We start from the raw sequence: 25,414 nt of genomic DNA, 5'->3' as shown, positions 1-25,414 counted from the left end.
GAGTCTTCCCAGAAACCTCTCCTCTGTGAACATTGTCATGGCTTATTGTGCAGAGATGGCCAGTCCTGCTTCATTTGATTCCCTAACTTTTAATTTGTGTGCATCCTGTTTTTACCCGAAACATTGATGTTGTCACTATGGTCATAATATCTACACCTTATTAAGCCAAACTATGTCTAGAATTAAAAAGTATTGGACAATTTTGTCCATCATAGAAAATAGAATTTACAGACTAGATTGTTAACTATATTGCCTTATATTTTTCAATGATGGCTTTTATTTTGAAAAGGGATTTGTTTCCTTCTCGGAAACAAATCCCTTGTCAACCCGCTTCTTTTGACCCTATCATATACTACAGAAAATATGCTTTACCTTTACCCTATCTTAACAGAAACTGTTATTTAAACCTTATCTAACTAATGCTGACTTTCTGACAGTCCAGGCAATTTCCACTTAGACTGTATCAAATATCAGACTCATGTTTCCGTATTCCTTCTCGGAAACGAATCCCTGGTCAACCCGCTTCTTTTGACCCTATCATACTAACCCAAATGTTCCCCTTATATGAACAATTAACCAGCCTTTTGATGCTCAAGGTCACTTCTTTTCACTTTATCTCAGAGTTAACAGTTCAGAGAATATACTTACCTTTAACCTGTTTTAGACTAAGCACCTCAGAAAATGTAATTTATTTTTACTCCACTGAAGAGTAAACACCAGTACCATAGGCCGAACACACTCACCGAGGATCACGTCTTTCCCTCAGCTGCCTGCAAGGGACCCAGACGGGGAACTAATAACATCACATGGTCGATGTTTTGATTTATGGAGTACGCAGTTAGTCTCACTGGCTACTCACTAGGAAAAACAGGGTCTGCGGCTTGTTGGCTGAGGAATTAAGGTCTCCTACACACACACACACACACACACACACAGAGGGGGGGACAGAGCTCTTAGAAATTCCTACCTTTATTCGGGTTATTCAATCAGCAGTACGGAAAGCGCCAGGTTCTGAGAGGATCCAGTAGCCAAGAGTCAGATAAGCTCTTCTTCTATTGTTATGGGACTCCAGGCCCTTTTTATTTGTGATATGTATCAAGGAGGTACACATTTTACATAATTGTACAATGATTGGTTTATGACATCATGACATCATCTTCCAATCCCCTCCCCTTGTTTTAAGGAGGAACATATTTTACATAACTGTTCAATGATTGGTTTATCATTTACACATGACCTATAGTTTACATCAACTCCCATAGTCCTTATTTGGGGTCTATGTAGGCCCTCCAAATATCCTCACAGAGCCTTTGGGGTCTTCGGCTAGTTCATGTATGTTCAGTGCATTTTGTAGTGAACCTACAAAATGCACATATCTGTCTTTTGGAACATAATAAAAACAATGGACTAAGTATGACAGTCAGGCAAATAGTGGACATTCCCTCACACTCCATTCCCAACAGTTAATGAATTGATGCCAGGGTGATCTCCTGTAGTATTGAACAATAAATGAACTAAGCTACTAAGTATAGCTAATGAAGCCAAATGAAGCTGGTGCTTCAACACATTTTTGGGTAAAGAAAGTCCTTATATCTGCAGCTGCTTTCCTCATACTCCTGATCCCTAATGTTGCTAGCATACAGCAGCTGTCATACTGTGGCTGAAAAATACAGTGAAATTACAATAATAAATGAGGAATGGTTAAGGCCACATTGGCTAATGTAAACACGTAGTCCTTTACTCCTAGCCAATGGTGGTTGCAACATTGTAGTTATTTTTTCTCCCCTTTTCTCAAATCCTGATAGGGTAAGATACAAAAAAAAATCCTGCTGTAGCAAACCTACAGCATAGGTTTTTTGGGGATACAGATCCATTTCAATGAGAACACCCCTTAATAGATAAGCATGGACACACTGACACTCGTCACCATCTATATCAATCGATCCAGCCCAAAAATATGACCAATGCACGGACCGGCACCACAAAGGCAGGATGATAAAATATGCTTTCACTCACCAAGGCTGAGGGCTCACTTGAAGAGAAAGGTGGCATGGCAGTTCTTCCTCTGGGCAAACTTTTCAATGACTTTGGGAATGAAAAGTTTGTCATGTAGCTGCTGAATCAGCTGGCTTTCGATGGACAACATGGCCAATGCGTTGAGTCGCGGCTGTCCCATGGTATTGCGAGTGAAGGTTTTTACTCTCTTCAAGGTGGACACTCGGATGTCGTCATAGGTGTTATGATCATTTTCAGCAGAGTGACGGTCTCAGCAAAAGCCTCCTCTAGGTTGTTCTCATGGATGTATCTTAACAGACACAGGGTCGTCTTACAAGTGTGAAGCTCAGTGTGGAGGTCACAGAGTGGTCAGCTCAGACTTCAACCTTTCCTCATTTCCTAGAGGCCATAGTTTCACCGCACAGTCAAGCTCAGATGTAGGGAATGACAGGACAAATTGTGGGAAGAGCGAGCTGTCAACCAGCTTGGCAGCAATCAGGTGGTCACTTTGTGAAAACCTCTGCTCCACCTGGGAGATGACTGTGTCGCATGCCTCCTTCATCACCGGCGCTGTGTTGGTTACTCGTCTGCCTGGCTCATTCATCAGCTTGCTTCCGCATATTAGGGACATTCTCTTTGAAATGGGTGAGCGCACTGCTAATCCCAGATGCATTGATGCTCCGTTTTTGCAGAGTGTTGTATAAAACATTCTGGCATAAGGAAGAAAACAAACTCCAGCAGCTGCAGAAAGGCTCGGCCGCAGAGTTTTTTTGAAAGGCCGTATGCCTCACTTATGGTGGCCTCATCCCATCCTGGTTCTTGAAGTAATGTGACTTGGTGCCCATCAGCCACAAGATATTGTCATCACTCAAACTGCTGGTAAAAGTAATCGCGGGTTTAACGTGGAGTGATTTTTGAAGAAAAAGTGGCTAACAGTTAGCATACAAAAGAATGCACTCTTCTGTTTTCCATGTCTGCTATTTGGTGGAGATGGTACTTGGTCGAGGACGGGTTACAAAGATTTGAAACATCTTTCTGAGAGGATAGCAAAACATGAGAGCAGCGGGAGTCATCTGGACAATGCTGTGAAATTGGGATTACTTGGAAGGGTAAATGTTACAGCCCAAGTTGACAGTGCATACAGGTGCTCCATTGAGCAGCATAACAAACAGGTGGAGGAAAACAGGTACGTTCTCAGTTGGATCATAACATGTATTTAACTGTGTGGAAAATGTGAAACCGCACTGCGGGGGCACGACGAGTCAGTGGACTCCCTGAATCCTGGAATATTCAGATGCATTTCTGAGACTGTGTGATGGTGATTTGAGACTTCAGAGGCACTATGACGCTCATCCCATCTTCAAAGGGACGTCTAGGGAACTGTTAGACTGTATGTATGAAGTTTTCAGAGAGGGGATAGCCAAGCAACTGGACGAGTCATAATTTGTTGCCATACAGGCAGATGTGACAACTGATGTCTCCTGTAAATCACAAATGGTGGTTGTGTTGCGATTCATGTTGCCTGACAATACAGTGACAGAGAGGTTTTTGGAGTTTGTGGAAGTCAAAGATAAAACTGGACTCGGCCTCTCTGATAGCATCAAGGGTGTGCTGGAACCACTGAAGCTGGGAGAAAAACTGATCGCTCAAACTTATGATGGTGCAGCTGTAATGAGTGGAAACGCCCGAGGGGTACAGACGCTAATGAAAGAGACATACCTACATGCCCAGTACCTTCACTGCTATGCTAACCAGCTGAACCTGACCTTGCAGCAACTTTGTTCAGCAAGGATGAGCATCCTGATGGTGTTTTTTGCAGATTTAACTGCTTTTGCCACCTTTTACTCTGGCGCTCCAAAACGTGCTGCAGCACTTGCTGAGGCAACACAGAAACACACTCCAAGGCCACCCGCTGTACGATGGAACTTTAAAAGTAGAACTGTCAATGCAGTTTGAGAAAACCGCACTGCGCTGCTACTGTGTATGGAGGACATATCCCAAAAGCACATGGGAAAATGTGTTATAGTCTGATGAAACCAAGGTTGAACTTTTTGGCCATAATTCCAAAAGGTATGTTTGGCGCAATATCAACACTGCACATTACCCAAAGAACACCATACCCACAGTGAAGCATGGTGGCGGCAGCATCATGCTTTGGGGCTGTTTTTCTTCAGCTGGAACCGGGGCATTAGTCAGGATTGAGGGAATTATGAACAGTTCCAAATACCATGCAATTTCGGCACAAAACCTGGCGTCCTTTAGAAAGCTTAAGAGGAAGTTCACCTTTCAGCACGACAATGACCAAAAGCACACATCCAAATCCACAAAAGCATGGCTTCACCAGAAGAAGATTAACGTTTTGGAATGGTCCAGCCAGAGCCCAGACCTGAATCCAATTGAACATCTGTGTGGTGATCTGAAGAGGGCTGTGTACAGGTGATGTCCTCGCAATCTGACAGATTTGGAGCACTTTGGCAAAGAATAGTGGGCAAATATTGCCACGTCAAGATATGCCATGCTAATAGACACCTACCCAAGGAAGAATTACTGTTAGGTGCTTTGTCTTGATATGCTTTCATAGAAAGTGCACTAAGATGCAGACCAAATTAAAGAAAGGTTACAAAATAAAGGAAACCCTTAGTAAATGAGTGGAGGAAACTAACAAATGCAGATGCTTACATAGATTTTCCAGGCATGGTTTGTGTCCATGTGTCACCTTAGAGCAAAGAGTAATTTTTAATGAAACATTAATATCCTCATGGGAGGGGTCTCTTCCAGGACTACAATGCCCCAATTCACAGGGCACAAGTGTTATCTGAATGGTTTGATGAGTGATGAAAATGATGTGAAATACAAGATCTCATCCCAATTGAACACCTATGGGAGATTTTAGATTAATGTATCACACATCATTCTCCACAAACATTGTCAAAACACCAACTGAGAGAATATGTTTTGCAAGAATTGTGTTCAATCCAAGACTTGTAGAACCTATGCAAAGCACATAGATGATGTTCCGGTGGCTTGTGGTTGCCAACACCTTCAAGTTGGTGTTTCCTATCACTGGTCACCCGCCTGTATAATAATATACAAGTTATCATGTCTAATATGGTGTTTATTTTATGAGGCCAATTGTTTTATGACTTTTTTATTGTCTAATATGACTGAAAAGTTTTGGGAACCAATGTGGTAAGGTTTAGGGTTAGTAGTAGGATTACTAAAAGTAGCCTTGTTTGGGGAAATCTATTTAGGTGTCCCATTTAGATAGTTAATTTAACATGTTTGTGTGTGTCTGTATGTCTGAGTGTGTGTGTGTGTGTGAAAGTAGGCCTAGAAAGTAATATATTGGTTTTATTCATCTCTCAACATACTTTATTTCAAAACTGTTGTTGAATGCTGTCCTTGACAGAAAAAGTATACTATCTTCCTTTCCCGAGCACATACAATGGAATGACAACACCAGCATTGCTACATTTCACCTATTCAGAAAGAATTGACATAAGACAAAAAATATAGGTCAAACTGATAGGATTACATTTTTGTGCTAAACATTTACATAGACATAAATTAAATAATAATTATAAAGTGATCAACGTATTGATTGTATTGATTAGTTACAAGATTGAAGATTAAAACTATAAATGAGGTCCAACTCTTATTTTGAAAGGAAGTAGACCTAAGTTTGTTGCTTTAAAATTGGCCAGTGACAGGCTTTTCACATTGAACCCCACCCTCTTTGCAGAAACGAAACACTAAACCGCTTAATGGTATTAGAAAAAAGTAGGTAATGAAAATCGTTTTGTTATTCTTGTTATTCCGGGTTTTTTTTTTTGAATAAACCATAGATCAGTAGAAAGATAAATACACAACACCATTTGTCTACATTTTAATATTAACGGCGGTTACAAAAAAACGAAAATATTTACAACCAACACAAACATACTGTACAGTATTTACAATGTTCACACTTGATTAAAAGTCAGTGTGAATCAAATAGAAAATGTTGGCAGTTTGCAGATTTCCATTCTAAAACCCCAAAGAGCATGCAATAATGATGCAAAAGCTGTGGCTAGGAAAAACTCCCAACTAACCAGGAACCTAGGAAGAAACCTAGTGAGGAACCAGGCTCCAAGAGGTGGCCAGTCCTCTTCTGGCCTTAACAGGTGGTGCACAATGCATCTGCAATGTGCACCAATGTCCTTGCATTAATGCTGTTTTAATTGCAGTCCTTCCGGTTGACACCTCTTTAGGCTTATTCTTCATCTTCATGGCTTTCTCTCCAGTTGCAGAAATTCAGATCTGTGAAGACATGTGGTTACTGTGTAGCTGTCTACAAAACCAGCAATACAGCTCCGGAAAAAATTAAGAGACCACTGCACCTTTTTCTTTCCTTTCCAAAAAAGCTGAAAAGGAAAGTTTTGAGTGAGGAAAAGAAGCGTTTAATTTGCAGTAGTCTCTTAATTTTAACCCATCTGTTCCTCACTCAAAACCTTCCATTTCAACTTTTTTGGAAAGGAAAGAAAAAGTTGCATTGGTTGTAACTATGACCAGAGTTGTAACCATGACCAATCACATCAGCATTCTTGAGCTGAGTGATCAGAAATATCAGTATTAGGTTTCTGGTGTATAGGCAATTGCTACATATTTGGTAATTAAAAGCAGAAGTGAAAGGATAGAAAGTATAGGTCGGGATGTGCATATACCCAATCCATTTCCTCACTGTTCTTCTCTATCTGGGAGCTGGCCACACCCAGTTCTTCATTCATCTGTTTGAATAGACAATAGTTTAATGTCCTGTCCAAATATATCCAGTATGTATGTGTGTATCTATCCATACCCAGTCCATCTCCTCTTCTCTACATAGGTTTAGATGTTGGATTTGTATGATGAGATCTATAAGATCCTGTGAAAAGAGATGGCCAAGGTCATTCTTTTATTTTCTATTCAGTGTAATGGTGACAACCAGGGACAATGCAGTTGACTAGTGATTACACTGTGCCATGACAAAGTATTTGCCCCCTTTAAGATTTCCTTTTTGTTTGCATATTCTATCAACACTCAAAAAGCATTAAATATCTAATGGCATTTTTTATTTTCTGTGTGAAAAACGAATTCCCCAACATACCATGCTAGGTTTTTCGCAGTAGTGGGTGGCTCCTGTATTGTATTCCTTTCTTTATTTGTTCAGACTTCATAACCTGGTTTTCTGGGCGGAGTGATGAGCCTACTTCTATGAGGAAGTAAAGCTTGGCTGCGTCAGCAGAGCCACAGGAAGTGTTTGTTGCAGTCAATGTAGTAAATGGTGGAAACAGAAATATTGTATTGTACGATCACAATCACTTTTTAACACAGGGGAACTTGGTGTTGCATAGCTTTGTTCATAAAATATTATGAAATAGGCTTTCAAATGTGTTGTTGGCTCACTCGGTTCCCTTAATTCAATAGTTGTTTTTGTTTGAAGAACCGTGTCAGATATACAGGTGCATCTAAATGTTCTTTTAATATTGTGGAAAATTTAGTTTTTTTCAAAAGCTGACACCTTCATTACACATAAAATGAAATATTTCAATCCTTTTTTGTTTCAATCTTAATGATTACAGCTTACAACTGATGAAACTCAAAAAAAATTATGTATAATACAGAAATGTTGACCCAAGAAGAGGTCTATTTAGCTAATTAACTCAAAACACTCAGGGCTTCTTTTGAATGAATTACTGCATTCAATGTGGCATGGCAGTGAGGCAATCAGCCTGTGGCTCTGCTGAGGTGTTATGGAAGTCCAGGTTGCTTTGATTGCAGCCTTCAGTTCGTCTGTGTTGTTGGTTCTGATGTATCAAATTTTTCTCTTGACAAGCACAGTATCAAGCATGGTATAAAGCATAGTAATAGCATGGGCAGCAAACCAGTTACCAGTTGTTTTTGTGGGCAGGTGCCAATTTATGCTGGAAAAGGAAATCAGCATCTCCATGAAGCTTGTCAGCAGATTGAAGCATGAAGCACTCTGAAACCTACTGGTAGATGGCTGCATTAACTCTGGACTTAAAACACAGTGGACCAACACCAGCAGATGACATGGCTCCTCAAATCATCACTGACTGTGGAAACCTGGACCTTGATTTTCAAATGAAATGCAAAATGTACTTTCATCTGGAGAGTTCTTTGGACAACTGAGCAATGTCCAGTTCTTTTTCTCCTTCTCCCAGGTAAGACGCTTCTGACGTTGTCTCTGGTTCAGGAGTGGCTTGACACTAGGAATGGGACACTTGTAGCCCATTTCCTAGACATGTCTGTGCGTGGTGACTCTTGAGGCACTGACTCCAGCTGCAGTCCAATCATTGTGAAGCTCCCCCAATCCTCTCAAGGCTGCAGTCATCCCTGTTGCTTGTGCAGTAAGAGCATTGAAGATGGGTCGTGGCTGGGTCATCCAGCATGTCGAAAACCCGAAACACACAGTCGAGGCGACTAAGGAGTGGCTCCGTAAGAAGCATCTCAAGGTCCTGGAGTGGCTTAGCCAGTCTCCAGACCTGAACCCAATAGAAAATCTTTGGAGGGAGCTGAAAGTCTGTATTGGCCAGCGACAGCCTTGAAACCTGAAGGATCTGGAGAAGGTCTGTATGGAGGAGTGGGCCAAAATCCCTGCTGCAGTGTGTGCAAACCTGGTCAAGAACTACAGGAAACATATGATCTCTGTAATTGCAAACAAAGGTTTCTGTACCAAATATTAAGATCTGCTTTTCTGATGTATCAAATACTTATGTCATGCAATAAAATGCAAATTAATTACTTAAAAATTGTACAATGTGATTTTCTGGACTTTTGTTATAGATTCCATCACTCACAGTTGAAGAGTACCTATGATTACAGACTTCTACATGCTTTGTAAGTGGGAAAAACTGCTGATTCTTCAGGTAATCAAATCCTTGTTCTCCCCACTATATGTAGCTTTTGTAGATTTTGCTCCTTGCAAAACCACTCCATGTCTATAATGAATTTCACTTCAACATGACTCTTTTACCGCCCTAGGTACTTCTTACAGAAACTGGGACTTCTTTCTTATAAGTCATACTCAAAGGTTCTGTTATACCATCTTGACCACCACGCACCAGATTCAAGCAGCACTTCAGTTTGCCATCTCAGTTGCCATCTTATCCACCCAAGTCCTACTTGCAAAACAATAATTAATCTAGATGACAAAATAAAAGTGTGGCATCTGATTCTAGCCTATTTAAACAAAACAGAGCAGAGCATCCCTACCCTGTGGATGGAGGCTGAAGAACCAGTGAAAAGTCAGTGGATGGAAGGTGAAGAACCCGAAAGAAGATCTCAGTGGATGAAGAATGGAGAACAATGCTTGAGGCAATGTGACTACAGCATTGAGAGGAGTGGCTATTGCCTGGATAGAGCCAGAGAGTCTTACAGTGAACGTATAGCCAGAGAGCCCTACTGTTAACAATTAGCCAGAGACACACACAGTGAACATGTAACTAAAGAACCCTACAGTGAACATTTAGCTAGAGAGACACACCGTGAATATGTAACTAGAGTAACTTACAGTGAACCTATAACCAGAAAGACACACAGTGAACATGTAACTAAAGAACCCTTCAGTGAACATTTAGCCAGGGAGACACACAGTGAACATGTGACTAAAGAACCTTACAGTGAACATTTAGCTAGAGAGACACACAGTGAATATATATCTAGAGAACCCTACAGTGAGCATTTGGCCTACGATAAACAAATACTCAGAGACAAACACAGTGAACATCTAGTTAGCGAGCCCTATGGTAAACAAATACCTTACAGTGAACATTTAGCCAGAGAGCATTACAGTAAACATATTGCCAGTGAGCCATACAGTGTACATGGGTCCAGAGAGCAACACAGTGAACATAAAGCCAGAGAGCCTTATGGTCAGTACACCAACAAAAGGAGGAGTAGTGAGGATTGGGAGAAATTAGTTGCTTCCTCTGCTAGGAGCTACAGAATGGACCCATTGTTCAGAGACTGGAGCAGAGGCACATTGAGAGAGAGTCACAAACCCCTTTTCTCAGACACAGATAATGATGTAGATGGAGATAATGTGGAGCCAAGTCTGGAGGACCTGGAGCTCCTTCGTAAGAAAATGGAACTGGAGATCATACAGGATCAGATAGCCCGCAAGAAAGCAGCACAGGAAACCATAGAGCATGAACAGCTGACCATACGGAAACACCAGGCGACAAAAAAGGATCTTGACGTTTCAACTGAGAATAATGTTAAGGTTAAGAAAGAGACACTTAAAGACAGGGTGAATTTCAACACTACTGTTGTTTGCTCCTTGGGGTTTAAGGACGGGTGTCTCTGTGAAAGCACTTTGTGACAACTGCTGTTGTAAAAAGGGCTTTATAAATACATTTGATTTGATTGATTGAACTTCTGTTCGAGACCAGAGAAATTACACGATTCTCAATACTCATTTTGATACCATGGCAAAAATATCCAATACATTAATAGTGTATTTCTTTTAAACAAATGAGATAGGAAATGAATAGGAAATATAGCAAAATGAATAGGAAATATACACTCACCGGCCACTTTGTTAGGTACAACTTTTAAACTGCTGGTTAACACAAATATCTAATCAGCCAATCATGTGCCAGAAACTCAATGCATTTAGGCATGTATACATGGTCAAGACGATCTGCTGATGTTCAAACCAAGCATCAGAATGGGGAAGAAAGGTGATTTAAGTTCTTACGAAAGTATCCCACCATACGTATTAAAGGCTTGACTCCTACAGGTTTGAGCTGATAGAAAGGCAACAGTAATTAAAATAACCACTTGTTACAACCAAGGTGTGCTGAAGAGCATCTCTGAACCTTGAAGCAGATGGGCTACAGCAGCAGAAGACTGCACAGAGTGCCACTCCTGTCAACTAAGAACAGGAAACTGAGGCTATAATCCTGCCAATATTGGACAAGAGAAAATTGGAAAAACGTTGCCTGGTCAAATGAGTCTAATTTCTGCTGTGGAATTCAGATGGTAGTTCCGGAATTTGGTGTAAACACCAGGAAAGCATGGATCCAACCTTGCTGTGTATCAATGGTTCAGACTGGTAGGGGTGGTGCAATGGTATGGGGGATATTGGAACATTTTGGGCTCCTTCGTACCAATTGAGCATAATTTAAACGCCACAGCGTATTGTTACTGACCATGTCCATCTCTTTATGACCACAGTGTACCCAATGGCTACTTCCAGCAGGATAACACGCCATGTCACAAAGCTTACTTAATCTCAAAGTGGTTTCTTGAACATGACAATGAATTCACTGTACTCAAATGGCCTTCACAGTCACCAGATTTCAATCCAATAGAGCCCCTTTAGGATGTGGTGGAACGGGAGATTGGATTCATGAATGTGCAACCAACAAATCTGCAGCAACTGCGTAAATGCTATAATGTCAATATGGACCCAAATCTCTGAGGAATGTTTCCAGCACCTTTTTGAATCTATGCCACAGAGAAATAAAGCAGTTCTGAAGGCTAAAGGGGGTCCATCCTGGTAATAGCAGAATGTACCTAATGAAGTGGCTGGTGAATGTAGAAATTATTGTTTAAATAGAAATAATAATTGTGTCCTTCAAACTTTGCTTTTATCAAAAAATCGTCAATTTGCAGCGATTACAGTCATGCAGACCATTGGCATTCTAATTGTCAATCTGTTGAGGTAATCTGAATATATTTTAACCCATGCTTCCTGAAACACCTCCCGCGAGTTGGACTGGCTTGATGGGCACTTAAGTTGTGCCCACAACAGCTCAATAGGGTTGAGATCTGGTGAATGTGCTGGCCACTTCATTAAAGACAGAATACCAACTGACTGCTTCTTCCCTAAATAGTTCCTGCATAGTTTGGAGCTGTGCTTTGGTTAATTGTCTTGTTTTAGGAGGAAATTGGCTCCAATCAAGTGGCGTCCACAGGGTATGGCATGGTGTTGCAAAATGGAGTGATAGCCTTCCTTCTTCAAGACCTCTTTAACCCTGCACAAATGTCCCACTTTACCACCACCAAAGCACCCCCAGACCATCACATTGCATCCACCATGCTTGACAGATGGCATCAAGCACTCCTACAGCATCTTTTTATTTGGCCTGGGTCTCACAAATGTTCTTCTTTGTGATCCAAACACCTCAGTCTTTGATTTGTCTGTCCATAGTGCTTTTTTCCAGTCTTCTTCTGTCCAGTGCCTGTGTCCTTTTGACCATCTTAATCTTTTCATTTTATTATCCAGTCTGAGATATGGCTTTTTCTTTGCTACTCTGCCTAAAGGGCCAGCGTCCTGGAGTCGCCTCTTCACTGTTGGTGCTGAGACTGGTGTTTTGCAGTTAATATTTAATTAAGCTGCAGGTTGAGGACTTGTGAGGCGTCTGTTTCTCAAGCTAGACACTGTAATGTATTTGACCTCTTTAGGGTGTTTGACAGCTGTGTGGAAAGTTATAGGATGCAGATCCAAATAAGTTACATTTACTGTAACTTATTTGTTTCTTAATTTCAATATGTTTAAACTTAGTTTAGAATTGTTTTGCAACAAAATATTAAAATATTATTTGTCTTACACTGTAATAGTGGCATAATATTTACAATATAAACAATTTAAACATTCATCGCAATTATTTGTGCGTCATTTAATCATCAACTAAAATGTCATAATCGTGACAGACCTAGTCCTCTTGCTTAGTTGTGAACTGAGACAGTTTTATTGTTTCTTTAATTAGCACAACAGTTTTCAGCTGTGCTAACATAATTGCATAAGAGTTTTCTAATGATTAATTAGCCTTTTAAAACGATAAACTTAGATTAGCTAACACATTGTGCCAATGGAACTCATGACTGATGGTTGCTGATAATGGGCCTTTGTATGCCTATGTAGATATTTCATAAAAAATCAGCTGTTTTTTAATTCATTTTCATTTAAATACTAAATTGGATTTGGGGGCCCCCTCACCCCTAGTGGTCCAGGGCTCACTAACGGTCTGGGGCCCCTTAGCTGTTGGGAGCCCTAAGCGACTGCCTATGGTGCTTATGCTTAGGGCTAGCCCTGGGTATCTGAGCCGGCCATCTCAGTTCTTATGCTGTTTCTGTTGTACACTGTATCGGGGTGGCTGACCTTCGACACAAAGCCCAGGCTCTTCTTGAGGCAGCGGTACTTGTTGGAGCCACAGGTGTCGTAGCAGATGTCCAGCTGGTTGCAGCACTTGGTCATTGCAGGGATGCCCAGGTCAACCTTGACGTATCGGGATAGAGGTGGGGTTGAGCATGGGCCTGGAGCCCAGAGGAGAGTCTGTTGGGGATGTCAACAGGAGGGGCACATTAGACGATCCTGTCCACAGTACCCATGGGACGCCACTGCATTTAACCCGGCCGCCAACGCTCAGGGTTGGCAGGGAGGCAACCAGGCCCCAAGGGTGTGGCAGCAGCCGTCAGGCCCGCCCAACCGAGGTCCTGTAAATCCTTATGCAGGACCGAACCAGCGATACTGTGGAGGCCCAGAGAGTCCTACGGGGGAGGGTCAGTTTGTAGCATTAACATCACAGGCTGACGAAGAACCGATGCTGCAGGTTCATATAAATGGTAGAGACACACCAATGTTGGTAGACACTGGAGCTACTTACACTTGTATAAGTCCAAATTACACCTCTCACCTCCCCAGGTCAGGAAAATATGCTAAGACAATAGGATTTCTCGGGGCAAGCGCAGCTAATACCCATGACAACTCCAGTCAAACTAGCCACGAGGGGATGCTCGATAGAAATTCCTATTTTAATATCCGAACATACTCCTGTAAACCTATTAGGTAGGGATGCCCTGTGCAGGCTGGGGCTACAAATTCAGTGTTCAAATGTCACTTCACCAGGCACCATTGGCTAATGTGTATTGGATTGGAAACATAGAAAGCGCAATTAGAGAAGTCACTGGTAAATGGGGTTCCTACATTGAAGCACAATTACCACGGGCCAGACAGCCAACATTAGCCTACCATTGCACTCTAAAATATGATCCTTATCAGGAGCGCATTTTTGAGCAGTTGTGGTTGGATACTATAAATGGTAAGCCAGCTCACGCTCTATCTCAGTACTTTGTCATCGGTAAACAGGGTGCGGCTATGGAAGTATCAGATGCTGAAGGTTCAACCCTGATAGCTGACTGGTTTGATGTACCTGGATCAGTCCCCCATATCACACTGTTGGTAAACGATGGGTTTAAAGCAAAAGATCTGGGCCCGATGATGAAACAGGCAACGCAAGTTGCATGGGTCCAAACAGACAATCCCCTAATCTTTTGCTCTCCTGAGAATGATCTCATTAAAATCCTTTGTTTTGCAGATATTGTTGGAGAGCCTCAGGAAGTTGAAGTTGGTACAGGTCAGCAAGTACAGATGGGGAAAGCGGCAGACAGGCAGGAGCAGTTACGGGGGGAGATGGAGCGGATGGTTCCAGTACAGTTGTGGTCTCGACATGACACAGATGTAGGGCTCGATAAGTCAGCTAGCCCTGTATTTATTAAAGTAAAGCCAGGGGCCAAGCCGGTATGGAAGAGACAGTATCACATGAAACCAGAGGCGGTGGCAGGTATTGAACCCACCATTGGGGGCCTAGCAGAGGCAGACGTGCTCGAGGAAACAGTTAGCGGTTGTAACACACCTTTGTTCCCTGTTCTAAAAGCAGATAAGCAGAAGTGGAGACTGGTTCATGATCTATGGCCCATCAATGATAAAGTGGCGGATTGCTTAGCCGAGGTCCGGAACCCCCACACACTACTAACCAACATCCCTCCAGAAGCTACATTTTTCAGCGTTATGGATTTATGTGGCGCCTTTTTCAGCGTTCCCTTGGCGGAAGAGTGTAGACATCTGTTCGCTTTCACCTATGGTGGTAAGCAATATAGATATACGAGACTGCCACAAGGGTTCAAACACTCCCCACACATTTTCAATCAGGTCCTCAAAGCAGACTTAGAGGAGCTTGTCCTGGAGGGAACACTACTTCAGTATGTCGATGACCTGCTGATATGTGCCATGCAGACTCCATAAAGGTGTTGCAGAGATTAGCTGAGGGGGGTCACAAAGTGTCACGAAAAAAGCTCCAATACTGTCAGACAGAGGTTGAGTATCTGGGCAGAACCATAGCTCACCAGATGAAAGCCATCTCTCCAAGTCAGCTAGAAGGATTGAGTAGCGCACCGCTTCCTCAAACAGTGAGTCAAATGATGACATTCTTAGGAATGACAGGTATGGAAGTAAATCTGTGCCATCGGATTTTGAATTAGAATTTGTAGCACAGAATTTTCTTACATCGAAATTTGAACACTGAATTTTATTTTACATCTAAATCAGACTTTGAATTTTAAAAGCCATCGAATTTCTAGCACTGAATCTTTTTTGCCTATGACAATGTTTACAAAATGTCAATGTAAAAATAATTTGATGTCTGAAAAAAAAAAATCTACATCTCAAAAGATTCACTGTAAAAAAATTCAGTGTCTCAACAAATTCGGAGTAAAAAAATTCGACATCTGAAAAGATTCAGTGTAAAAAAATTCAATGTCTCAAAAAATTCAGTGTAAAAATAGTCACAGGCAACATCCGGGTAACCAAGGAGAATCAATCGATCCCTGTAATCATCCAACATCTAGCCAATCAAGTTTACGTTCCATTGTTCATGTGACGCCGAAACAGGAAGGCGGTGAAGTTCAGGTGAGCTCTGGTCAGAGCTCGGCATGGCTCAGAACACACATGATGGTGCTTCGGTGAGTGTACACTTTATTTACCTTTTTGTTCGTAAAAGTCATTCATATTTACCGGACACGTTGCACATTAACATAATTTGATTAACAATGTCTACGGGGAACTTTTAATTATGTGGCGTTGGTTCAAAATGTGTTAGCTATTAGTCAGGGTTATGTTAGCTAGCTCCAAGAACTGCCACCTTAACGTGGTGGAGGGGTTTGAGTACCCGAGTGACCCTAGGAGCTATGTTGTCTGGGGCTATATGCCCCTGGTAGGGTCTCCCAAGGCAAACAGGTCTTAGGCGACGGGTCAGACTAAGAGCGGTTCAAACCCCCCTTAATGAAGAACAACATAATGAGTACCGTGACGTCGCCCGGTATGGCGCAGCCGGGGCCCCACCCTGGAGCCAGGCCCGGGGTTGGGGCTCGTATGCGAGCGCCTGGTGGCCGGGCCTTCCCCCATGGGGCCCGGCCGGGCTCAGCCCGAACGGGTGACGTGGGGCCGCCCTCCCGTGGGCTCACCACCCACAGGAGGGACCATAAGGGGCCGGTGCGAAGAGGATCGGGCGGCAGTCGAAGGCAGGGGCCTAGACAACCCGATCTCTGGACACAGAAACTAGCTCTAGGGACGTGGAATGTCACCTCGCTGGCGGGGAAGGAGCCTGAGCTAGTGCGTGAGGTTGAGAGGTTCCGATTAGAGGTAGTCGGGATCACCTCTACGCACGGCTTGGGCTCTGGAACCACACTCCTTGAGAGAGGATGGACTCTTCACCACTCTGGAGTTGCCCATGGTGAGAGGCGGCGGGCTGGTGTGGGTTTGCTTATAGCTCCCCAGCTCTGCCGCCATGTGTTGGAGTTTACCCCGGTGAACGAGAGGGTCGTTTCCCTGCGCCTACGGGTCGGGGATAGGTCTCTCACTGTTGTTTGTGCCTACGGGCCGAACGGCAGTGCAGAGTACCCGACCTTCTTGGAGTCTCTGGGAGGGGTGCTGGAAAGTGCTCCGACTGGGGACTCTATTGTTCTACTGGGGGACTTCAACGCCCACGTGGGCAACGACAGTGACACCTGGAGGGGCGTGATTGGGAGGAACGGCCCCCCTGATCTGAACCCGAGTGGTGTTCAGTTATTGGACTTCTGTGCTAGTCACAGTTTGTCCATAACGAACACCATGTTCAAGCATAAGGGTGTCCATCAGTGCACGTGGCACCAGGACACCCTAGGCCGCAGGTCGATGATCGACTTTGTTGTCGTCTCATCTGACCTGCGGCCGTATGTCTTGGACACTCGGGTGAAGAGAGGGGCGGAGCTGTCAACTGATCACCACCTGGTGGTGAGTTGGATCCGATGGCGGGGGAGAAAGCTGGACAGACTCGGCAGGCCCAAGCGAACTGTAAGGGTCTGCTGGGAACGTCTGGCCGAGTCTCCTGTCAGAGAGATCTTTAACTCCCACCTCCGGCAGAGCTTCGACTGGATCCCGAGGGAGGTTGGAGATATTGAGTCCGAGTGGACCATGTTCTCCACCGCCATTGTCGAAGCGGCCGCTCGGAGCTGTGGCCGTAAGGTCTCCGGTGCCTGTCGAGGCGGCAATCCCCGAACCCGGTGGTGGACACCGGAAGTAAGGGATGCCGTCAAGCTGAAGAAGGAGTCCTATCAGGCCTGGTTGGCTTGTGGGATTCCTGACGCAGCTGACGGGTACCGACAGGCCAAGCGGGCTGCAGCCCGGGTGGTTGTGGAGGCAAAAACTCGGGCCTGGGAGGAGTTCGGTGAGGCCATGGAGAAGGACTATCGGCTGGCCTCGAAGAGATTCTGGCAAACCATCCGGCGCCTCAGGAGAGGGAAACAGTGCCCTACCAACGCTGTTTACAGTAGAGGTGGGCAGCTGTTGACCTCAACTGAGGATGTCGTCGGGCGGTGGAAGGAATACTTCGAGGATCTCCTCAATCCCGCTGTCACTTCTTCCATTGAGGAAGCAGAGGATGAGGGCTCAGAGGTGGACTCGTCCATCACCCGGGCTGAAGTCACTGAGGTGGTCAAGAAACTCCTCGGTGGCAAGGCACCGGGGGTGGATGAGATCCGCCCTGAGTACCTCAAGTCTCTGGATGTTGTGGGGCTGTCTTGGTTGACACGCCTGTGCAACATCGCGTGGCGGTCGGGGACAGTGCCTCTGGGATGGCAGACCGGTGTGGTGGTCCCTCTTTTTAAGAAGGGGGACCGGAGGGTGTGTTCCAACTATAGGGGGATCACACTTCTCAGCCTCCCCGGGAAAGTCTATGCCAGGGTACTGGAGAGGAGAATACGGCCGATAGTAGAACCTCGGATTCAGGAGGAACAGTGTGGTTTTCGTCCGGGCCGTGGAACACTGGACCAGCTCTATACCCTCTACGGGGTGTTGGAGGGTTCATGGGAGTTTGCCCAACCAATCCACATGTGTTTTGTGGATTTGGAGAAGGCATTCGACTGTGTCCCTCGCGGCATCCTTGTGGAGGGTGCTTCGGGAATATGGGGTCCTGGGTCCTTTGCTAAGGGCTGTCAGGTCCCTGTACAACCGAAGCAGGAGCTTGGTCCGCATTGCCGGCAGTAAGTCAGACTTGTTCCCAGTGCATGTTGGACTCCGGCAGGGGTGCCCTTTGTCACCGGTTCTGTTCGTAATTTTTATGGACAGAATTTCTAGGCGCAGCCAGGGGCCGGAGGGTGTCAGGTTTGGGGACCACACAATTTCGTCTCTGCTTTTTGCAGATGATGTTGTCGTGTTGGCCCCTTCTAACCAGGACCTTCAGCATGCGCTGGGACGGTTTGCAGCCGAGTGTGAAGCGGTGGGGATGAAAATCAGTACCTCCAAATCCGAGGCCATGGTCCTCAGTCGGAAAAGGGTGGCTTGCCCGCTTCAGGTTGGTGGAGAGTGCCTGCCTCAAGTGGAGGAGTTTAAGTATCTAGGGGTCTTGTTCACGAGTGAGGGAAGGATGGAACGGGAGATTGACAGACGGATCGGTGCAGCTTCTGCAGTAATGCAGTCGATGTATCGGTCTGTCGTGGTGAAGAAAGAGCTGAGCCGCAAGGCGAAGCTCTCGATTTACCAGTCAATCTACGTTCCTACTCTCACCTATGGTCATGAGCTTTGGGTCATGACCGAAAGGACAAGATCCCGGATACAGGCGGCCGAAATGAGCTTTCTCCGCAGGGTGGCCGGGCGATCCCTTAGAGATAGGGTGAGAAGCTCGGTCACCCGGGAGGAGCTCAGAGTAGAGCCGCTGCTCCTCCACATCGAGAGGGGTCAGCTGAGGTGGCTTGGGCATCTTTTTCGGATGCCTCCGGAACGCCTTCCTGGGAAGGTGTTCCGGTCCCGTCCCACCGGGAGGAGACCCCGGGGAAGACCTAGGACTCGCTGGAGGGACTATGTCTCCCGGCTGGCCTGGGAACGCCTCGGTGTCCCCCCGGAAGAGCTAGAGGAAGTGTCTGGGGAGAGGGAAGTCTGGGCATCCCTGCTTAGACTGCTGCCCCCGCGACCCGGCCCCGGATAAGCGGAAGAAGATGACATGACATGACATATTAGCTAGCTAGCTAGCTAGCGTTATCGTAGCTATTAGCTAACTTTATATTAGCATGGTTTACTGTTGGTAACGTTACTCATAGTTCTGTGGCAGCGAGCATGATCTGACTGACAAGAAATGTCTGACTACAGTACATTTAACAGCTGGTCAGTTACGAGCTGCTTCACTTGACTCAAAACAGTTTTAAAAATGGTACAAATGGACAGCCGATAATATAAGTGTCACCAAACTCCTATAATGCTTATTAAATTCTAGTAACGTTTGGCTGTTTAAAATATCATTTTTGTGCTGCTGGTTTGTAATGTCCTTTGTCCTGTATTTGTGATGATAGGATAGTCAGGCTGATGAAATTATGCAGTCAGCCAGGCGCTTACTGCATTTAATCAGTTCGTCTGAAAGACAACGGTGCGCAGCCAGTGGTGGAGTAACAAATCAAGTTCTGAGGTTTAGTATTAAACTTTAATGTACATATGGCTTATGTTACCTATATATTGCAGATATATTGATGATTAATACATATTTTTGGATACAATCCTACAGAGAACAGAGGCATACAGAGAGACCATCACTTCAAATGGAAATGACCAGGTAAAGACTTAAGAGAGATGTTTGCTATTTTAAATGCAAGCCCTATTTATACACACTTTGACATGCTGCTGATTTGTACAGTCAAAATTCCGCTTAGACGTTCAAATCTAAGTTATTAAACTCTGGAAGAAAAATCTGATTTTTTGTGACTTCAGTAAAATATATAAAGGCCTGTTTCAATTAAGGCTAATGGGAAATTTGTTTATGAAAAGAAAAAAATATAAAATGGGATTTGAAGGTCTAAATGATTGCCGATTGCACTTGATTGGAAACTGGTGAGGGTATGCAATACAGTGCCATGGTTTTCTATTTTTATCTGTGTCATGAAAGACGGTGTTCAAATACGCCTTTTGCAATAACGTCCTCCTTTAATTTGATTTTTTTTTTACAGATGATGTGGTAGTTAATGTTTTTACACTCTTATTTTCTATAGGTCCTTTCCAGGTGTTTTTATCAAGGGCAGAGGGAAGAGGCGCTTTCCTGCAGCAAATCTTGTTCCTGCCAAGAGACTTAAACCACTTGATGTGGCTTTCTATTTGTTGCCAAAGCAGTGTGAAAAAACCCCAAAAGAGTAGGAGCAAATAGACCATATGCATGCAGGATTGGGCCGTAGGACTGCTCATCTAGACGAAAGCACGACACATGAAGAGGTATTTAGTCTACCTGTATTGTATATTGTATTCTGAGGAATACAATATACAAAGGATTTGCTAGTTTTTCCATGCAGTATGATGAATGCTATTTCTGATTTGAATGATCTCTCTTTGGAAATCTTGAATACATTTTTTTGGTTACAGTTATGTGATGCCCTCAAAGTTTTATTTCCAAAATTGGGGGCCGTGACTGGTGGGTGGCTGCTATACAAATCTGCAGGTAGGCCAACACAGGTTTGTGTATTAGTGTTGCTCAATCATAAAGAAGTACATTTGCAGAAGCTAACTTCACATTATGCAATGCACAACACTGTTACTTTATAATTGAACAGATGGTTCCTAAATAAAACTTTTATTACTAAGCCTGTTCAGTTTAAGACATTTTGTTAACCTTTATTAGGTCATGCCTAACTGCAAATCAGCAACTAATTGCTTGATTGTAATTTCTATATTTGTAAAAGTTAAGTAAAAAATTTTTTTTAAAAAGCTGGACTTTTGTTTTAGGTGACTTCTTCAGCCTGGTCTGTTGTCAGACAAGAAGTGTAGTGGCTTTGACTTAACTCCTAGCTATAATCTATATCTAATATACTGTTGAAAGTTCTAATTTTCCTCTCTTTACTATAGGTGGATGGGGTAGCCGAAAACTCTCTCTTGTGGCTCCTGATGAGACTAGCTATACAGGCATGGTATTGAAGTCTGTAAGTCGTGGGGGTAAAAATCTATTCATAGCCCCAATTCAAGAGGAACTCAGCACAAATCCCCTACCACTAACTGATGAAGCATTCAGTAGCATGCCAAAAGCCACATGTCAGAAGTGTGGAGTTGCAGTTCCTCTTCCACTCCTGACAGAACACCTCAAGTCTTGTGATGTCATGTATGTTGGCAGTGATGATAACCTGGCTAATGTGGAAAGCAGTGAGCCTGAAGACAGAAAATGTAAGAATTCTTAATTTTAAGCTTTTGTGAGCATATTGTATATTATTAAACAGCAGAAAAACTATTTTGAAATTAACACTGTTCTTGGTTGTAACTTCAACAGCACATATGCAGGAATGTCCTGTCTGCACAAAAATGTTTCCTACTGACTTTATTGAGGTACACGCTTCTTCATGTGTGGAAAGGTATCCATTTACTTTGTATTGTTAATGTTTTTTCTCTTGTCAGGAATTCCTACACTATCAGTTAAACACAGAAATATTTGTATTTGGGTAGGGCAGGAAAAGAGGTGATGCATGAAAGCATTGTAATTGAGGAAGAGCAAGCAGCAATGCCTGGACCATCCGGAACTTGTGCAACTGCTACAGATGGTAGGTGCTGTTCAGGGTTAGCAGTGGCATAGGAAAGTTAAGGAAGATAAACTGTCATAGTGAAGGAAAGTTGGCATTTATAAAGCATGGCCTACTCTAGATGTAAACCATTAATTGATTACCTTGCCATTAATGATATTATTACTTTGACCAGGAATATCTCTATTTTGACTCAAGTAATGGTGTTTATGCTGTGTACTTTGCCATTTGATATAATCTTTTTTGAAGTATAATACTTTTAAATCTTCAGAGCAGTTCTCCCATTAATGTTATATTCATTCAATGATTATTAAGTTGCTTTGTTTATGTTTGAGGAAGGCTTGATGGCTTTTACTTGTGATTTGAATATTGAATGTTAAAGTTTTTTGTTATCTTGACAGTCAAGCATAAATAATGAAACTACATTTTTGTTTTTTTCTTATTAGGCTGGTTAACTATCAGTGACCCCACCAAGGCCATATCTCAGTGTGCTGACAGTTTTCTCCGTATTCATGAAACGAAGAGCCCCTTACTTCTCAGCATGGACATCAGAAAAAGTCCTGCTGAACAGGACATGGCCTTAATCTCCTTCTACAAGCGAACTAATGTGGAATGGGGACGGCCTCTGAATTGCAAACTTGAAGGTAGCTCCAATTACAAGTTACAGTGGTCCAAAAATAAAGTATTTCCTTTGTCTTTATTCTGTCAAACCGTACATTGTGTTACAGGAGATTGTGCTATTGGACAGGGTGTAACTCGCTTCTTTTTCTCAAAATGCATGGAAAAACTGAAGTCAGGGTTTTGCATCAATTTTGGTATGTATGTTATGTGTATGATATTCTTCTAAATGCTATGTTTATTCAAAGTTGTTTACGTTTTATATATATATATTAGTGTCTATAGGAAATGTATCGTATTTTAATTGGTTTGTTTTACCATGAAAGTTCAGAGGATTCTACAAAATGTATAATGCCTGTATTGAGAACTACGGTTTCCAGTCTATGACAGTACTAACAGACTGTAGGAGCAATATTAACCTGCATGTCTTTGTACTGTGGACGGAAGCCTATTACTCTTTATTGTAATACTTATTTCATGTTTTTAATGTCTTCAACAGCAAACTCAAATGTTACACGGCTTTTTGAAGGAGAGCCTGGTCATTTAGTCCCCTCAGCCTCTCACTTTCTTGTGGAAAGTGATATGTTCATGGTGGCGGGGAGAATGGTAGGCCACTCCTTTCTTCATGGAGGACCATGCCTGTTGGGGCTCAGCCCTGCTGTTGTTCATGTCCTGCTTGGTGGGAGTCCTGAAACTGCAACTGTTACACTATAGGACTGTCCAGACCTGGACATCAGAGAAACAATCGATCTTGTATGTATGATTTGAAAAAGGTTTTTTTCTTTCACTAAGATATTATGTACAATGGATGCACCCTTTTATTGTGCATCCATTATCCTTATTGAGTGAGGTTAATATATGGCTTACTTAAGCTTTTTAAATCATGAGGGAGTGAACGAGATTTGTAATACTTAGTTTTGTAATACTGTAAATGTAGTAGTATATAAAAATCTTGATATTAGAGCTGCTAAAATGCCAGTAATCTGTAAATAAAATAGAGGGTGGTGCTTATTTGGATCCACTATTTAATATTCATATTTATTACTTTTTGCAAGTGCACATACAGTGGACGAATTAAGTATTTCTGTTTTTTCTTTTAATTTGTCCCCCACCTGTAGTATCTGGCATTACAAATCTCCTAATCAGTTTCCCTCTGTCTTGAAGCTTGATGGGGGATCCATACTGTCAGATAAGGATAAACAGCGTGTCCAGGACCTGGCCCATGCCTGGGACCTCCCTTGCCAAACTGAGAAAAACAGGATATGGCTTTTTGAGAAGCTATTGATCCATGCTGTGAGTGAAAGTCAATTCTTTTTTTATCCTGTGAGTGAAGTTTTGGTTATAAATGCACATTGCTAAGTTTCTTCAAAGTGTCTGACAAAATTAAATTGTTGCACTTTTTTCTGATTATTTTATTCTCAAGGTAAAAAAAAAACCTAATGTTAAAATGCATCACTTATGTACCAAGTTATTTTCCTAGAAACAGAAGATGGTGGGTGGTCTTTTAATACTGCAAATGCAAGGAATTTTATCAGTATGCAGGAGAACAGTATTTCTTCATTCACCAGTGGATTGAAGTATAATAAATGTATTCAAATAGAATGATTGTCTTTCTATCTTACTCTTCAAGCTTTTAACTAAGGAATGTTACGTGTTCTATCCTCTCTGTCTTATTACTATTAACAGGTAATCGGACGTGTCACAAGGCAAATTAAGCAGCTGAGAAGAGGTCTTAAAGAAACCCCAATGTGGACACTGGTGACCCAAAGACCTGACACAGTGGCCTTGCTTTTTCCGAAAGAGGGAGCAGGAAATTTCAGCCCTGAGGTTAATTTTAATTACTCTGATCTTGTGGTGTAATTTTCCTAGTAAATATTATGGTTCATACCTGGTCAGCATGTAGAGCTGTCTGTTTTCAATCTTATTTGTTTTCCTACATACATAACCCACAATTGATATTTGATAAAAAATTATATGCGATTTTAAGATGGCATGGAAAAGACTTTAGTCATTTTTCTATTTTTTTTTCAACGCAGGTACTACTTCAGCGACTCACATGGCCTCATGAGGATAGTGACGATGACGACGATTGTTCAGTTGACACCAAATTCCGCATATCAGGCTATCTTCGACAGTTCATTGCTAATGGTAGGTGTACAGAGACACTTGGAAGTGCTATTTAAATATTATTTGGTTACCTGTTAAAGTAGTATAAAAGCTGTATAGCTATTTAAATATTCAGCATGAACTTTACACATTCATTATTGAGCTGGAAACAGCAACATTACATTAATTTATTCAAGAAATTCAAGAAAGTCATGTTGCTGTTTTCAACTCAAGAGACGAGTCCAACCAGTCTCATTCATAGTTGGCCATTTATCTTGATGACTAAAGTCAAAACATATTTTTTATTCCTTTTAATCTACTCCATACATAGCAACACCAACTGAACTGACCGAACTGGTCAAATTCTGGACCGGATGGGAGATTCTACCACCGAGTCTCTCTGTAGAAGTGGTCGAGGGCAGATACCCCACAGCCTCCACTTGCTTTGAGACCTTGCGCATCCCAGGGCATTACAAGGATTACACATCTTTTAAATGTGACATCCTGGCCTGTATTGACAGTTGCCATACAGGATTTGGTCTTGTGTGAGTGACATTTGGCTTGTATTTACCCTTGTAAGACAAGATTTGATGTTAAAATGTTTGTTTTTAAGCTTGTTAGTTCTGTTAAAAGACCTGTTGTAAACTCTCACACTCAAAGAAAACAATCAGGAAGTTGTTAATGTATACTGAATATATTTTCACACTGTTACTGAGAGTACTTTGCAGTAACCTTTGGCAATAAAAGGTCAGTTCATTGAGGTAAACTTTTGACTCTGAACCCCTGTGAAGCCCTCGCATAACCACTGAAATGCTATATTTTCCCCCCCCAATTTCCATCTCAGGTTTGGGAA

General features: G+C 42.8%; 1 protein-coding gene and 3 long non-coding RNA genes across 6 annotated transcripts in view; 2 read left to right on the top strand and 2 right to left on the bottom strand.

Annotated features, from left to right (window-relative positions):
- Positions 1-25,414, bottom strand: part of zmp:0000001082 (integrin alpha-L) — a 162,302-nt gene that overhangs the window by 48,510 nt on the left and 88,378 nt on the right.
- Positions 6,018-6,900, bottom strand: LOC105021448. Its single transcript, XR_004576128.1, has 3 exons — positions 6,833-6,900; positions 6,699-6,761; positions 6,018-6,294 (listed from the first exon to the last, which is right to left on the bottom strand). It is a non-coding gene; the product is annotated as an uncharacterized LOC105021448 (long non-coding RNA).
- On the top strand, positions 15,665-20,793 carry LOC117594869. Its single transcript, XR_004576132.1, has 5 exons — positions 15,665-15,783; positions 19,642-19,754; positions 19,851-19,898; positions 20,332-20,548; positions 20,696-20,793. It is a non-coding gene; the product is annotated as an uncharacterized LOC117594869 (long non-coding RNA).
- LOC109616132 lies at positions 21,228-23,697 on the top strand. Of its 3 annotated transcripts, none has more exons than XR_004576131.1 (6): positions 21,228-21,249; positions 21,591-21,858; positions 22,284-22,481; positions 22,566-22,652; positions 22,955-23,208; positions 23,620-23,697. It is a non-coding gene; the product is annotated as an uncharacterized LOC109616132 (long non-coding RNA). The 3 variants fall into 3 exon arrangements; XR_004576130.1 differs by lacking the exon at positions 21,228-21,249 and having other exon boundaries at positions 21,518-21,672; positions 21,764-21,858; XR_004576129.1 differs by lacking the exon at positions 21,228-21,249 and having other exon boundaries at positions 21,518-21,858.

The sequence above is a fragment of the Esox lucius genome, chromosome 9, assembly GCF_011004845.1.
Source record: "Esox lucius isolate fEsoLuc1 chromosome 9, fEsoLuc1.pri, whole genome shotgun sequence".
In the NCBI taxonomy this organism is placed as follows: Eukaryota; Metazoa; Chordata; class Actinopteri; order Esociformes; family Esocidae; genus Esox; species Esox lucius.
Note: the sequence above shows the minus strand (reverse complement) of the source record. Positions and strands in the feature narration are given on the sequence as shown.